The sequence below is a fragment of the Trachinotus anak genome, unplaced genomic scaffold (assembly GCF_046630095.1).
Source record: "Trachinotus anak isolate AG129_WGS33_773 ecotype Australia unplaced genomic scaffold, CSIRO_AGI_Tana_v1 ptg000026l, whole genome shotgun sequence".
NCBI classification, from domain to species: domain Eukaryota; kingdom Metazoa; phylum Chordata; class Actinopteri; order Carangiformes; family Carangidae; genus Trachinotus; species Trachinotus anak.
The window spans coordinates 13,013,495-13,029,310 of record NW_027273877.1 but is presented as its reverse complement, the minus strand read 5'-3'; the positions used below and the strand labels follow the sequence as shown (position 1 = coordinate 13,029,310).

The 15,816-nt window shown below is 44.3% G+C and overlaps 1 protein-coding gene and 1 long non-coding RNA gene across 2 annotated transcripts in view; both read right to left on the bottom strand.

The window, feature by feature from the left end:
* The window catches only part of LOC139609617 (protein NLRC3-like), a 165,607-nt gene that overhangs the window by 14,176 nt on the left and 135,615 nt on the right, over positions 1–15,816 (bottom strand). The window lies entirely within an intron of this gene.
* On the bottom strand, positions 11,318–14,003 carry LOC139609654 (uncharacterized). Its single transcript, XR_011685279.1, has 4 exons — positions 13,508–14,003; positions 13,248–13,410; positions 11,967–13,027; positions 11,318–11,869 (listed from the first exon to the last, which is right to left on the bottom strand). It is a non-coding gene; the product is annotated as an uncharacterized lncRNA (long non-coding RNA).

The window sequence follows — 15,816 nt, the reverse complement described above, 5'->3', positions numbered from 1 at the left end:
CACAAGCAGCCGAGATAAGCAGCCGCGCAACAAGGACATGCCAACCTGCAGACAATAACGGAGACTGTCTCCTACCTGCGGCAGAGCAGGAGCAAGGTGACCCGCTTTTATAGTGTGTCCCCTTGTGGTGATTGGCCAATGATCACCAAGCGATCGAACAGAAAGATCCTCTTAGGCCAAAAGCTGCTACAACAAATCTTTATTAGGCTACACACTGTAAGGCTGGAGACACACTGGATGTGTTGTGTGTGCGTCGTCTAACAGATGAGAGCAGACACACTTCCTGCCTGCCATCATGGAATCTAGAAGTTTGGCATCTTGCCCATTTTTCCTGCAGGACGCCTCCTGCAGGAAAACAGACAGAGAAAACATGTGGACAGGCATTTTGACATCATACCAGCAGCATTACACAAAACTGACACCTTCCACTGTAGTGTCTGTGTGGAGGCTGAATCCCAACATGTCATAGACGTGACAAATTAGAAATATATTACAATATATCCAGCTCTGTCAAACTAATAATGTAAAATTGATTTCAACCTCTGTGTCATAAACAATGAAAAAACATTTATGAATCATCTCCCATCTGCCCCACTGCCCTCTAAGCTCCTGAGGAAATATTCCTCTTGGGGTCTGTTTATAAAGCCAGATATATTCAATAAGTTGCACTATTGGTTGGTTATTGAATGTACTGTAAATAGAAGCTGTCTGAGCCTCTTGTTTCCTGTTGGATGGAATAAAACATGTAACTGACTACAGTCTTCCCTATGTGGACAGATAAGTTGTCTGTTTTCCAATGATATATAAAACTTCTGTAAGAGGCTCAGTCATCAGAACAGAAGTGATTATTGTTGGTTCATGATTATTGTTGACTAATTGTTCTTTGTTGCTCACAGTGGCTGATGTTGATTATATTGTGTGTGCATTACAAGGCCTTTGGTGCTAAAATGAGCCTCCTAGTGGTATTTTAATTGATCCATGTTAACTAAATCCAGCCGTCACAGAATAAGGCTTTGTTGTAATGAGTGATTTCTATGAGACACAGTCAACACTGAAGCCAACTGCTTGGTCAACACACACGTTCTACAGATCAGTTACATGTCACATCTGATGTCACTGAATCGTAAAAAGCTGTAATTCCTGCCTTGGTGTTTTTCTCACAGGTTTATAGTGATCACTTGTGTCTCTCTGTGTAGACGTAGTCTGGCCTCTCTGTCTTTCAGCTGCCAGGTGCCTTTGTAAAACCTGCTTTAGTTTGCCTTCCTCCACTTTGACCTGTTGCCTGTCGATTTAGTTTCTGTCACTTGTTTTAAAGGGACACACTCACAGTTTGAGATGTGGTCCGAACGCATTGATGAGTGGCCTCGGACAAAAGGATCAAATGTGATGTAATGTGATGTCACAGGGTTTCTGTGTTTAATGAAAGACTTTTTAATACCACACAGAACGTAACTGAAAACCTGTTTCACAGTCGAACAGGCCAAAGTATGAGAGTATGATGGAAAACCTGTTGTCACGATATGACCCCACATTATTCATTATTACAGCACAAATTCTGAGTACTTTGCAGCAGCATCCAACCACTCAGACTGGATTCTGGGGCAGTGAAGTGATGGAGGTGTGTCAGCAGCTGGGTTCCCAGCGTGAAGCTGCTTTTCTGCACAGACGTGTTCAGTGCTGACGTGAGCTGCAGAGAGACGCACATTCATGAGGAAAACTTTGGTAAACTGGAACTATTGCTTTGCTTTGAATTATTTTCACCAGAGAAAATGATTTTCTATTATTTTTATTATTGGCCAATAGCCAATACTGAAGAGCCTTACACCTGCATTCTATCTAATAACCTTCAGGCCACTGGCTGTAAAATGAAGTCTGATTGGTTTGAAGTCGATGGCAAAAGGTAGGTAGGAGAGTGTAGGAGAACAATGTCGAGAAATCTAAAAAGTCGCTAGAGGAAAAACCCAGAGGAGGAGTAAAGGAGGAGAAAGGTGAGAAAAGGTATTCGAGGAGTTTGAAAAGGAGATGAGGAAGAGATGAGATGAAGATTTGAAACTGATCATGTTTCACTGCCCTCCCGTGGTTAAGGTGTGGAACTACACTGAGAAGTCATATTAGTGGCTGGATTGCCCAGGCTCTGTGTTCACAGAGGATCTCTCTCATTATCTTATTTAAAATTGTCTTGAATGACACAAAAACACTCTGACTCAGAGTTTAAAACACAGAGAATACAGTTGCTGTTATTGTAGACTTTACTGTTTACGGTCAAATGAATTTGGATCTGAAGGGCATTTTGTTTTAGTCAATGGTCCTGACAGACAGCTGAGGTATTTCAAGTTCATCAGCACTGCAAACTGTTTTTTCGTGGAGTCCCAGCAGTTCAGATTGGATTGTGACCTGATTGGATCTTTGTTGAGTTGCCAGTATCAATATGCTTATTTTTGTTGCATTATTCTAAAACACTGATGCAACAAAGCACATTGTGTATAAGTAACTCTGGACTTCTCTGGACCTGTGATGTCTCTCTGAGGAGGTGTTGTACTGCTAAAATACTTGGATGAGGATCTCTCACTGTCCATGACTCAGATCACTGCTCCATCATTATTCACTCTCAGAGCTCTGTGTGTGTTGTGTTCAACCCTAGAGCTGGACCTGGACCTGGACCTGGACCTGGACCTGGACCTGGACCTGGACACAAACCTAGTTGAGTGACCATGAAGAACAACCAATCAGTGCCTCCTCCTCATAATTTCAGACAATCTGTTGATGGAAGGTAAGAATTTAAAACTGTCAGAAAGACACTTCACACAAAAGTTAGTTGTTGTGTTTATTCAAAAGATTCAACATATTTTCCATCAGTTTGTATCCAACATGCACATTTATCAGCTGTGTGTTTGTTTCAGGATCCAGCAGCAGAGACCAGACTCTCCTGAACCCAGCTGTCTGTCTTTAAAGAGCCACCTGTCGAAGGATGTTATGTTCAATGATATTAGATGAATGAAAATCAAGATAATTCTGTTGAAATAGTGAGACTTGATCTTTATATAAAGGTGAATAAGGGAGAGTCTGTTTTTAATAAATGATGGTGGAACATGTCAAACACACCCACACACACACACACACACACACACACACACACACACACACACTCACACAAACACACATCATCAAGTCATGTGACTTCCTGTAGCTGCAGAGGGGAGGAGCAGCTGAAAGTGAAAGTGTTCAGTGAGCTCAGACTCCATTTGAAGTGGACGGAGCAGAAGGAGGGAAACTGAAGGCTGAGGCAGGTGAGTGTTAACTGTGGTGGCAAAAATGTTTTACCTTGTTCAATAATTGAAAAAGAAGATCTTCACGCGTCAGCTGTCTTTCTTGAGTTTAATAAACATTCATGAATGGAGTCACACAAACACAACCGAACAGTAGTACAGTCAGTGAGTGAGTGGCCTGAGGATGTTACCCAGGGCCACAGTCTTATAGTCCCAAAAACACATTCCACAAAGACAAAATACGATACTCTCTCACGGGATTGTCTCTGTGCTGAGTCTTCACCTGCTTGCCTCTCCCCCAACGCAATGTATGAACAACACACTTATCACAACGAGAAGGGCAAAGACATCCACATATATTGTCTACATGTGTTCTTCATTAGTTCACACAGAGGTCTTTCACACAACCATAAAGGATGTACAAAGGTTAGGTTCAAAAACTTCATTAGAACTATCCACACAGTCATTGGTTACACAGTTTTGAATAGGCACACATGAGTTATACCAAAATTTTCCATTACATTCCACCCTTTTTAGCATTCTTATGCTAAACCATAATAAATGGAAAATTTTGAACTTATCTAGCTCATGTCCCCTGTTTTCTGCCTCTCACCAGCCAAACGCTAGCGCTCCCAGTCTCCAACATAGGAGTTGAACCCCCAGGCAGAAGAACACAGGCCATAAGCACAGAGGAGCCAAAAGTCCCCCCCCCATTTGACAAGAGGGGGCAAAAAGACTCATCTGTCTAACTACACTTAGTCTAAGGAAAAGGGAAAAACCTCAGATATGATGAGGAAAAAGCCCTGTTTCTACTACTGAGCTAATCTACTTCAAATAATATGGCAAAGATAACTCAAACATAACACACAATGAATAAAAGACAAAAACCCTCTGTTTTTTTTTTTTTTTGGAACTCACACTGTCCTGTACTTACTGTCGTATAATAATGAGAATTAATAAAGAAAAGGATTACAATGAATTACAACAAATTGAATAACATGAGAATAAAAAAGGAAAAATAAAATCAAACCATGATTATATATATATATATATATATATATATATATATATATAAAAAATTGATTGGCTTTATTTGAGATATTGAAGAATCAATTTGATTGGATAAGAAAAATAGAAACTTTAGAGGAGTCCGTCTTCCAGTCTCGATGTTGTGCTGGGAGAAAGCGCAGCAGATCTCCTCACCAGCCAGTGAGGTGTGTGTGCTATTTCAGATTCATTGTCAGGATGAGGTGAGACTGTTGTGCTGTTGTTCTTTACCCTCTGACGTTGGATTTCCTCCACGCATAGCACAATCACTCCCACCTAGATGGAAATGACCAGCAGGATGCCAGTCGCCACCCTTAGGCCGCATCCGAGCCGCCTAAGGGGATGGGCCGGTCTTGGCCTCTCGATCAGGTGCATGTTGAGCGTTTGGATCCGGAACCCGTCTGCAGTGACTGGCATGTATCCATGTAGCCCTCTCTGCAACCTTTACCGCTGTCTCCGTCACCAAAAGCACCTGGAACGGTCCGTTCTACCTGCGAGCTTTCCAGTTCTTTCGTCGGAAGTCCTTCACCACAATGTAGTCGCCCACATTGAGGTCATGGAGTTTCGTCTCTGCTGGTCTGGGCAGGGCAGCTTTCACCTGCTTGTGAATATCAGACAAAACAGACGACAAGGTTGCACAATATCGTAACATTTCATCTTCACACAGGCCAGTGTCTGGCAGCTGTCTCTTAGCGGGCCCAATCCCAGTGTTCAGAGGCCTCCCAGACAGGATTTCAAACGGGCTCAAACCGCTCCTGCTTCTCCTTCTGGCCCTCATATGCATTAGCACAATGGGGAGGGCTTTAGTCCAGGACACTTTAGCGGCCTCGCACACTTTTGCGAGTTTGTTTTTCAAAGTGCAGTTTTCTCTTTCACATGCTCCACCTGAGGCTGGGTGGTATGCACAATGTTGTCTTAAATCAATGCCCATGTACTCACCAACCAATTTCAGTGCCCCACTTACAAAAGCAGTTCCATTGTCTGAGCTGATTTTTGCTGGAATTCCCCATCTGGGAATTATCAGGTGCATCAAGGCCTTTGCCACTGCTGCTGCGTCCTGTTTGGCTGTGGGAAAAGCCTCAACCCATTTTGAAAACATGCACACAATAACCAAAACAAACCTTTTCCCTTCACTTGGTGTTAGTTCAATGAAATCCATTTGCAGGTGTTCAAAAGGTTTGTCTGGTGGTGGGTGAGCAACCTGTGGAAGTTTTAAACCTCTTCCCACATTGTTTGTGGAACAAATCACACATCTTTTACAGAAGTCAGTGGCATAGGTTGTGAACCCTCTTGTGAACCAATGTCTCCGTACCTCACTTACCATTCCCCCCTTTGACACATGATCCAATCCGTGTGTCAATTTCGCATAGTGAGGGAAAAGATACCTGGGGAGACAAGGCAGGCCATCAGGCCCTGTCCACACCCTGTCTACTACAGAGCAGCCTGCTTTCTTCCAACAGTGTTTTTCAGCCTGTGAGGCTCTTATCTGCAGGTCCGCTATCTCCACTGTAGTCACAACAGGGGGAGTAAAGTTGAAGGTTAGTGAGGCGCCCAGTGAGACACTGGCCGCTTGGAAGCTGCTTTTGCAGCTGCGTCTGCTCGTGCATTACCTAGAGAGATGGAGTCAGTGTTGTTAGTGTGAGCCTCACATTTACACACAGCAATTTGTTTAGGTAACAAAATGGCGTCGAGGAGAGCAGCAACCAGCACATGATGCGCTATCGGTCTCCCTGTGGAAGTGAGAAAATCTCTGTTTTTCCATATCTGCCCAAAGTCATGAACCACACCCCAAGCATATCTGCTGTCTGTGTAAATATTAACAGATTTTCCTTTAGCCATCTTGCAGGCCTCTGTCAAAGCAACCAACTTAGCCGCCTGAGCTGAGTGTGAAGAAGACAGAGGTTTTGCCATGACAGTGTCATGAAGAGTTGTGACAGCAAAACCTGCGATGTTTTTCCCCGTGTCTGGATCCCTAGAAGCAGAACCATCAACAAAGAAATCAAAATCAGCATTTTCAATGGGCACATCAGTCAAATCAGGTCTTGGGGAACAAATAGATGTTATCGTTGCCACACAGTCGTGTGGTTCTACGTCCTCAGCTGTTGGTAAAAGAGTAGCAGGGTTAAGAACAGTACATCTCTTTACCTTAGCGTTAGGCAGTTCCAACAAAACAGCATTATATCGTAGCCACCTCGCAGCAGACAAATGTGAAGTTTTCTGCTTGAGGAGGATAAGAGACACTGCATGTGGGACTTGCAAGGTCAAATCGCTGTATCCCACTATGTCACGTGACGCTATGACTGCCTTCTCTGCAGCTGCTACAGCTCTGAGGCAGTGAGGCAGACCTGTAGCCACTGTGTCAAGCTTAGATGAGAAATAAGCTACAGGTCGTGGTTTGCCCCCGTGGTCTTGTAGTAACACAGAAGTCATGAAACCCCCCTTTTCGTCAACAGTCTGAGTGAAAGGTCGTGAGCAGTCAGGTAACCCAAGTGTCGGAGGTGTCTGTAAAGTCAATTTCAAGTCAATGAAAGCTTTTTCAGCCTCCACAGTCCAGGTGACAGGGTCTGATGCTTTCAGGCCTTTCCCATGAGCGATTGCTGCTAATGGTGCCTCAATTTCAGCGTAATGAGTGACCCATTGTCTGCAATAGCCTGTCATGCCCAAAAATGACATCACCTCTTTCTTTGTCACCGGTTTCAGAATTTTTTGAATTACTCCAATTCTCTTTGATGAGAGGGCTTTTCCCTCAGTGAAGATCACGTGACCCAGAAATGTGACCTCTGTGGCAACAAACTGCAGTTTGGACAGGCTGGCTTTGTGCCCCTGTTCAGCCAAATGGGTCAGAAGAGCCAGAGTAGCTTTAACGCATCCCTCTCTGGTCTCACTTGCAAGCAAAATATCATCAACATACTGCAACAAAGCGCTTCCTTCTGGCAGCACCAGAGTCTCGAGACTATCCCTCAGGGCAGCGTTATAAATCGTTGGAGATTCACAATAGCCCTGGCACAGACGGGTGAACGTGTACATTTTCTCATCAAAACAAAAGGCAAACCAGAATTGACTGTCAGGATGCACAGGAACACTGAAAAAAGCATTTGAGAGATCAACAACTGAGAACCATTTGCTATTAGATGGAATTTGAGACAAAATGGTGTGTGGATTTGGTACCGTTGGCGCTCTGGCCTGCACAGCTGAATTTACGGCTTGCAGGTCTTGTACAAATCTCCACTCTGGAGGCTCGCCTTCCGGTCGAATCTTACGTACCGGAAAAATGGGGGTTCTCACTGGAGAACCAGCACATGGTACAATCACACCAGCTTTCAGCAAAGCGTCAAACACAGGCCTGATGCCTTCAATTGCTTCACGTCTGAGAGGGTATTGGTTACGACAGGGTCTGTAGTCTGATTTTGGAGTAATGATGACAGGCTCACAATTCTTAATCAGGCCTACATCATGTTTACTTTTTGCCCAGAGATGGTCAGGAATCTGTTTTAATTCTGGGATCTCTTCAACAGACTGCAGCATGTTGTTATCAGTGTCAGAATCAGGAAAATCAAAACAAACAGTTACATTTGTGATTAGCACATCATCATCCAACAACTTGCGTTTCGCCCTCAGGGTTTCATTTACGTACACCTGAGGCTCTGTTGTAGCCTTCCAGTCTGTGGAGGCATTTAATTTTTTCACCCAATGATCCAACTTTGTACATGCAGGATTCCCCAATGCGATGTGTGGTTCAGATTGTTGTAAATCTACACTTTTTCCCACTTGCGGTGGCAATGTCAGTGAAGCAGCACATTTCATATCATCCCAATACAGCCAATCCAAATGCAAAAATGTATTCTCATGCATCAATTCATTCACAATGTTCTCAATGTTACACCTGGAGTGTGTGTGTGGGGGGGGGGGGGGGGGGGGGGGGGGGGGGGGGGTGTTACCTCCCAGTCTACACTGACCTCTGTAACTGGGTGATGAAAACATTGGTAGTTTTCTTCTACTCTTCTCTCTACGTGTAATCGTGTCATGTACTCGCTTCACTTCAGTGTCAGTGACAGTTTCTGCAGCGTGTGTCTGTGTGTCAGTGTGTTTGGGTGTGTGTGTGTGTGTGTGTTTGAGTGTGTGTGTGTGGGTGTGTGTGTTAGTGTGGGTGCTCACGTGTTTTCAGTGTGTTCCCAGCTGCCGGCCCAGTGTCTCCACTAGATCCTTCCTGACTCTCACCTCCGCCATATAGTCAGTCTCTGTCGTCCTCCTCATCTTTCTCTGTCGGGCAGTCGCGAGCCCAGTGTCCTCTCTTCCCGCACAGGAAACACCGGTCCCCCTCATCTTTCCCTGTCGGCCTCATGTTCCCTTTTGATGGCCTGCTCAGCTCCAGGCCTGAACGGGTCATGGAGCTGAGGGACAGAGATGTGGTGTCACCTCACGTGGTGGTTCGGGGCCGCCTCATCCTGCCCCCGTGAGGTTCCCTCTTCACATGTCATTAAAAGGAGATCTTGGCACCGGTGAGGAGTGTGAAGCAGCAGGGCCGTAGCCATGCTGTGGTGCGGAGGCAGCAGCCCCAGCGACCTCTGAGTGCAGCTCAGGTACAGGGAGGGGGCCAACACAAGGCGGGGGCACAGTTCCTTCCCGGAGAGAGAGAGAGCTGGTGCGGTGCAGCTGGAGGTGGAGGTGGAGTCCAGGTCCGGATCCAGCTTCACACACTGGGGCGCAGTTTCTCTGGGAGCCTGCCTACGCTTTGCCTCACCCATCCACATATCAAAAGCTTTCCAGTCTGGCTCACTTCCCTTCTTGCTCCTAGTTTTTCGATGCATTTCTTCTCTATTTTTAAGCACTGCACGCAAACCCTCTGGTTTTTTAACACTCAGGCTGCCTGTCCTTGGGAAACTACACTCCCTGACCCACACATCTAACTGGGCTATGGCTTCTTTTCCATAGTTTACTGTCATGTACTTCACATTTGGGGCATGATAATCTGGTCCCTCAGAGGGTTTACTTCGTTCTGATCCCATAATTATTTCCTCTCAGACGTTTTAGCAAAAATTTTTTAATTAAATCTAAATTGTTTTATACTACTTACCGTTCGTTGTATTTTAACAATACAATTGTTGACTCTGCTCTTGGCTTATCTTATTTTATTATCAACTTATTTTTAGCAACCTGAATTAAATTCTCTTAAGACAGTCAAAAATGTTAGCCAAAACAAGAGAAAAGCAACACACCAAACCCTCTACTTCTCCCTACACGGAGGCTGGTAAGTCCAACTTACCCTTTAGATCCCAGATCTACTTCTCCCTACACGGAGGCTGGTAAGTCCAACTTACCCTTTAGATCCCAGATCTAACCGCTAGATTCCAAATCTAGACGCCCTGGTTCCTTACACCGGGCTAGTACGCTCCCTCAAACACCGTTTTTAATTTTTCCCCAGGAAAAGAAAACCCGGTGCCGGCACATCTGCCGGCACTACTTTCCATTAGCAGGCAGAGGAGCACAACAACTTCTGCGCAGTCAGGCCTTCCACAACCTAGGTCCACACTGTCAACAATAACAGCAAAAAACTCTTCTAAAAACAGCGAGGCGTTTACAGCCACTGGGTTCGTTGGACTCCAACAGTGAGAGGACTCCGCTCCTCCAGACTTCAGGCCCTCCTCTCAACCTTCCTTTTCTGGGGAGTTAGAGGTTTTCCAAGAGCCTGGCTCTTGGCGCGCGCACGTTCTAAAACCCTCGGTCTAGAGGTCCTGGAGCCCGCTCACGGATGGAGTCCCATCTGGGTCGCCAAAATTGTGGTGGCAAAAATGTTTTACCTTGTTCAATAATTGAAAAAGAAGATCTTCACGCGTCAGCTGTCTTTCTTGAGTTTAATAAACATTCATGAATGGAGTCACACAAACACAACCGAACAGCAGTACAGTCAGTGAGTGAGTGGCCTGAGGATGTTACCCAGGGCCACAGTCTTATAGTTCCAAAAACACATTCCACAAAGACAAAATACGATACTCTTTCTCATGGGAAAAAGACAGAATACCATACTCTCTCTCACGGGATTGTCTCTGTGCTGAGTGTTCACCTGCTTGCCTCTCCCCAACGCAATGTATGAACAACACTCTCATCACAACATCCACATATATTGTCTACATGTGTTCTTCATTAGTTCACACAGAGGTCTTTCACACAACCATAAAGGATGTACAAAGGTTAGGTTCAAAAATTTCATTAGAACTATCCACACAGTCATTGGTTACACAGTTTTGAATAGGCACACATGAGTTATATCAAAAATTTCCATTACACTCCTCAGCTGCAGCCACCCCATGTTTGTATGAGGGGGTGTTTGTGAGCAGGAGCAGCATGACTGCTATTGGCCTACTGTGGGTTTGAGCGTGTAACTAGATTGTCACGTCACGCCCCGATCACACCACGCCCCCTGGTCTGCAGGCTGCAGCCGGACCCTTCTCCAGGCCACTGACATCCTTCAGGTGTACTACTGCCACCAGCTCAGCTGCAGTATTGACACGCAACTGTAGTTGCAATAAAGCTGCAAGGGATGTTTCTGTCCCACAGAAGGTCTATAGACGTGCTTTCAAAATAAAAGACCAAGAGGTACACTTCAAGTTGTTTTTGACAAAGTCACTGTAAAACCTAATGTCTTAGAACTTTTCATTCTTCCCTCTGGACATAAATGTTCAACACCAAGAGCCTCAGAATCAGGCCTTTTCTCAGACCTTCAAACAAACTGACAGAATTTCAGTTTGAACTGAGTCAGTTGAGTCGTCCTGAGATTCACAGAAAGACCAAACGTTCACAGTGATACTTTTATTGTGAAAGGATAAATAAATGACAGATTATCAAAAATATATTCACCCTGTAATATTTGTAACATTTACAACAGTTCAAAAACAAACTTGTTCAGTACATTAATCTGAAAACATGTTAGTGAGTGAAAGAGACATGTACAGACTGAACTCTCTGTTCAACAGTGAGAGAGTTTCTCTAACAGGAGGAGACTCTCTACTACACTGAACACAGAGACACTGAGGAGCCAGACGACCAGAACCCAAACCCAGGACACAGAGGCTGAGTGAAGGTGGTGTTGAAGGTGTGGAGGTGGATCAGTGAGTCAGAGGAGACTCTGTAGAAGGACAGAGAGCCAGCAGGACAGTCCACATACACTGCTACTCTCCTCTGTCTGTTGGGGACAGAGGAGGAGGAGACGGAGAAGGAGACAGATGTTTCTCTCTTATTGTGACAGACAGAGTGAACTTGATCAGAGCAGTACAGTCTCCAGGACTGATGGTTCTCTCCAAACACACAGTCTTTTCTGTTTCCTCTCCTGCTGATTCCTCTGTAACTCACTGATATATAAACCCTTCCACTCCACTCCACCTCCCAGTAACAGCGACCAGTCAGACCAGTTCCACACAGCAGCTGAGCCCAGTGGTCAAATCTGTCTGGATGATCAGGATACGACTGATCCTCCTCCACGTGTGTCACCTTCCTGTTGTCGTCAGACAGTTGGAGCTTTGTGTTCACTGTGTTTGTGTCGAGTGTGAGTTCACAGGAATCTGATGGAGACAACGAGACACAACACAGTTGGAGTTATTGATCTGTTGTGACTGAGTTTTGTTTCGTTTTCATGAATCAAATGAAAAACACACTTACACTTCCTCAGACCTCGTCTCAACCATTGGACTCCACCAGGCTCCACCCTGAAAGAGGGAGGGGGCACATTCACATTCAGCATGCAAACATAGACATTACACTGCTTTTAAAGACAGATGGTTGTATTACTCTCTTCAGATGTAGGCTTGTATGTATGGACGTACAGTCACCACAGAGAAAAAGGTAGTGGAGTCTTTATCTTGTCATTATACAGAGAAAATATTTCATCATTTGTGAAGACACACAATCCTTAAAGCTTCCTTCCTGTATGTTGAGTTTAGAGTCTTTCACTTTGCTCGACAGTTTCACAGTCTGTGATATGTTAGATGAATAAATCTGACAGATGTTCACATGTCAGGGAAGAGACTAAACAAGAGACAGTCAGAAACACATGTTGGAGAGGATCAAACAGCAGGAGGCTCAAACAGTTGGAAATTCTTCTTCCGTATCTTATCAAAATGAAGACTGTGAGACTCCTTGGTTACTGTGAGCAAATGAATTAAACATCTTCCCTCTCTGATTGTCTACTGGAAATGATCTCCTGGTTGTCCTCTAACTTTCTGAAACTCAGCAGTGATACAACTGCGGTTCTCCTCATTAGTACCAAAACTACCTTAGCCAAACTTGACAGTTTATCTCTAGTTATTGACAATGTCACTGCATATGCCTTCTATTTGATATCCTCTGACATCCAGAAATGAAACAGCTTAAGCTTTGAATACATTTCAGGTGTTTGTAAATCTATTGGATACTGTTGTTTATCCATAATGGGACATGTATATCATGTTTTTCTTTTCCTGTGACTGACCTTCATTGCCTTCGATCTTCTTTAAAATCCACTTTGCCACATGCATAGCATGTTGAGTAGTGTACATGTTGACCATCAAATTCACTGTTTGCGGTCTGCTTGCATCCTCCAGATAGCACCTTTTGATGGCAGGGAAACCATCGGGTAACTCAGCATCCTGCAGGTACCACTGGAAGAGTTCCAGTTCTTTAGCTCCCAAATCCTGCAAAGCTTCCAGCAGCTGCTCCTTCACAGACGCCTCCATCTTTTCTCCCTGGTAGCATCAGAGGATTTTTACAGCTCAATAACACACTCTTTAACCTAGAATAAAAATCTCAGATGATCATATTACATGCTCTGATATGTTTGTTTGCTGCACTGAGCTGATGTTGATGTTGAAGGGATGAAAGATTGTAAAATACATCCACAGATCAGTAAAAAACCTTTGTCATCAGTGACTGTCGACCTGGTAAACAATTATCAATGAATCTTACAGATCTGTGAGATTAAACTGAGCCAACTGCAGCCACCTGCTCTCCAACTTCATCCAGGACAAATTCAAGTCCCACATCGGTCTGACTCACAGCAGTGACGGCCGACAGCAGACAGAGACTGAGACTCAGTCTTCATCCTGCTCCTCAGACGTCGCAGCGTCGGCTGTGGGTTTGATGAGAGAACAGCTGAGACACTTCACAACAAGTTTGTGGTGTGTGGGTTTAAAAGTGATTTAACAGGTACAGCTCAGTTCACTCACCTGGTTTGGTGATTCTCAGTTGAATTGGGTGTTTAGGCATCTCAGCTAAATTTATTTTTACAGCTTTTAGACGTCGAGCTCATGTGTGATCTTATTTAACAAACAGCATTTCTTTGCAAAAGAAGAGTCAAACCTGTCATATGGTTTTATGGTTCTGGGCCTTGTTTTTTTTTTTTTAAATCTTATTCAAGAAAAATTCTGGATTATGTCAATATACTGACATGAATCATTTCAAATGCTTGTCTCTGAGTCAGACCAGAACACCACCAGTTATCAAGTGTTTTCCCCATCAGCTCCAGCTCTTGAAACAGGAAGTGGAGGACTCCATTTCCACTGACTGAGCCCTGTCAAAGGAAAGTTTCTGTTACAGACAAAGTCATTTTATGTTATCAGCTGCATTTAGTAGAGTCTTTGGTTTGAGACGGCATTTATCATTTTTAATGAAACTAGCTACAGCTGATTGTTTCACACACAGAAACTGGGACTGAATTTATTTCACCTAAAACTATAAAAACTATATCACAACATTCAGTCATTTCACCAACACAGAAAGTTGAACTGTGGCTGACAGGTATTTTCTCCTTTATTTGGTTCATCATTTGATGACTGTTACTTTTCTGCTGATCAAATAACTGGTTCAACTCTGAGTTACTTATTTTTTCATAATACTTAATAATTAATAATACTGAATGTTAATGTGTGTGTAAGTTCCTAATAACTGCCTCCAAAGTTTCCTTCTGTGACTCTAACTACAGACATGAGTTACCAGGGAAACAGAGACAGGGTCCAGCTGCTCCTCTTCTCATTCATTTCTTCAGCTGAATCACTGAGTCCTATAGTCAAAGGACAAACATGATGTGGTTCGTCTTTAACCACATCTTATATGTTCTGATCATTTTCTAATCTACAACCTACAGCTGGAGCGTGAGCAGTAACTACACCTGTCAGGTCCATGAGCTGCAGTACATGTAGAAAGCAGCAGAACATGGATATAAGTAAAGTAGCTCAGAACTGTACTTGAGGAAATGACTCAGTTACTTTCCAGCACTGCTGAAGAGTTTGATCCTGAATATCGATCCAAGAGTGAGAAATAAATCATCAAAATAAACTCTCAGTAAACTCTCTAAACATATGACATGTTCAGTATTGATCAGTGATAGGGAGCAAGAGTCACTATTGATCAGTGATAGGGAGTAAGAGTCACTATTGATCAGTGATAGGGAGCAAGAGTCACTATTGATCAGTGATAGGGAGCAAGAGTCACTATTGATCAGTGATAGGGAGCAAGAGTCACTATTGATCAGTGATAGGGAGCAAGAGTCTCTATTGATCAGTGATAGGGAGAACTAGTAAGTATTGATCAGGATTGAGGTAAAATAGACGCGACACTGGCTCCAGTTGGAGGAGAACCAGGCTCCTCTGACTCATTGGATGTGGCAGTAATTGTCTTCTGAACATCACACCAAGCTTTAAACCCCCTGTCAGCCTCTCAGCCTGCAACACTGTGTCCACATCAACCCTGAAGAGTAAACATCACATGCAGCTGTTCTCCAGCGGCTGTCCGGCCGAGCTCAGGCCGCCTTTAGTGGGCTCGGACAGCGTGAGAGCAGCGGGCATGTCCGCCTCCTCCACAGGCTGATTCAGCCATGACAGTTGCCTTCAGTCATCAGCATGTGGAGCAACACAGTGATAACGACTCTGTGTTTCACTGCTGACCATCAAACCTCTCTGCTTCTGCTCTCATTCCACCGCTTCTACCGGGAACATGGGCCCGACATGGCGGACAGAGTTAAAGCTGCTCCAGACTTTACTGTTACTGAGTCATAATAACACGATAACTTCCACTGTTTCTGCTGGAACTCAGGTCATTACAGGTGCTAACGACTCAAACATTAAAAAAGCTCCTCACATCACCTTCAGGTGGAGAAAATAATCCGCGTCTCAGTGTTCGTTAGAAGAGAAACTAAACTTCAACCAGGAGGAGCCCAGGGAGGCTTGTGTGTGGGGGGCAGTGGGTGGAAAACCATGGATGTATAAATACCATGGATGTGTTACAAGAACAGCAAACCGGATCTAAAAATGGCTTCCGGGTTACTTCCGCGTTATGTGGCCCATAGAGACTGCGCAGTAGTGTCACTCCCATCCTGCCTTTGGGCAATGAGAGCGATGGATGTACTATAAGAACTTGTTATAGTGTTATTACAAGTTCTTATAGTACATCCATGTTGTCACACATTGACAACATGGAACTGGGTCGTAGCACCTTGTCTGCTGGCTCGCCTGTGCTGTTGGCTCTGAGACCTTGACTG